The sequence below is a fragment of the Penaeus monodon genome, chromosome 21 (assembly GCF_015228065.2).
Source record: "Penaeus monodon isolate SGIC_2016 chromosome 21, NSTDA_Pmon_1, whole genome shotgun sequence".
Classification (NCBI taxonomy): domain Eukaryota; kingdom Metazoa; phylum Arthropoda; class Malacostraca; order Decapoda; family Penaeidae; genus Penaeus; species Penaeus monodon.
The window spans coordinates 36,323,224-36,323,803 of NC_051406.1; positions in this window are offsets into that span (position 1 = coordinate 36,323,224).

A 580-nucleotide genomic window follows, 5' to 3' on the forward strand; every position below is an offset into this window, starting at 1 on the left:
CACCGGGGGGGGAGGGGAAGGAAACCACCCCCAAAAGCCAAAAAAACTTTCCCAGCCAAAACCCGGTCCAATGTTAAGCGGTAAATGAGAGGAATGATTAGAAAAGGGCACACCCCGGGGGCGGCCCTTCCCGGAAATTTTACCCGAGCCACTAACTGTTTTAACCCCCGGCAAGGGGTCCCCAGCCCTAAAAAAGAAGATTTCCCAAAAAATAAATTTAAACATAATTCCCCAAAATAAAAAAAATAATATATAAATTTTTCCCCCAATATATTAAAAGAGAAATTAAATTTATTTATTAATAAATAAAATATTAAAAAATTAAATTATTAAAAAAAAAAAAAAAAGAGGGAAATTAAAGTTTTATTGGCATGTAATGAAAAAAAGTATGGCTTGGGCAGGGGGGGAAAGGAAAAGGGGGAAAAGGGAAAACCCAAGACAAACTGGGACATACAAAAATTTGCGGCCGTGTAAAGGGGAAAAAAAGGTAAGTCGTTTTTGGGAAAGGATTAGGGTCCCGCCCCGTAAAAAACAACCGTTATTTTGTTGGTTGGGGAAGAAACTGGTCACCGCCCCAAGA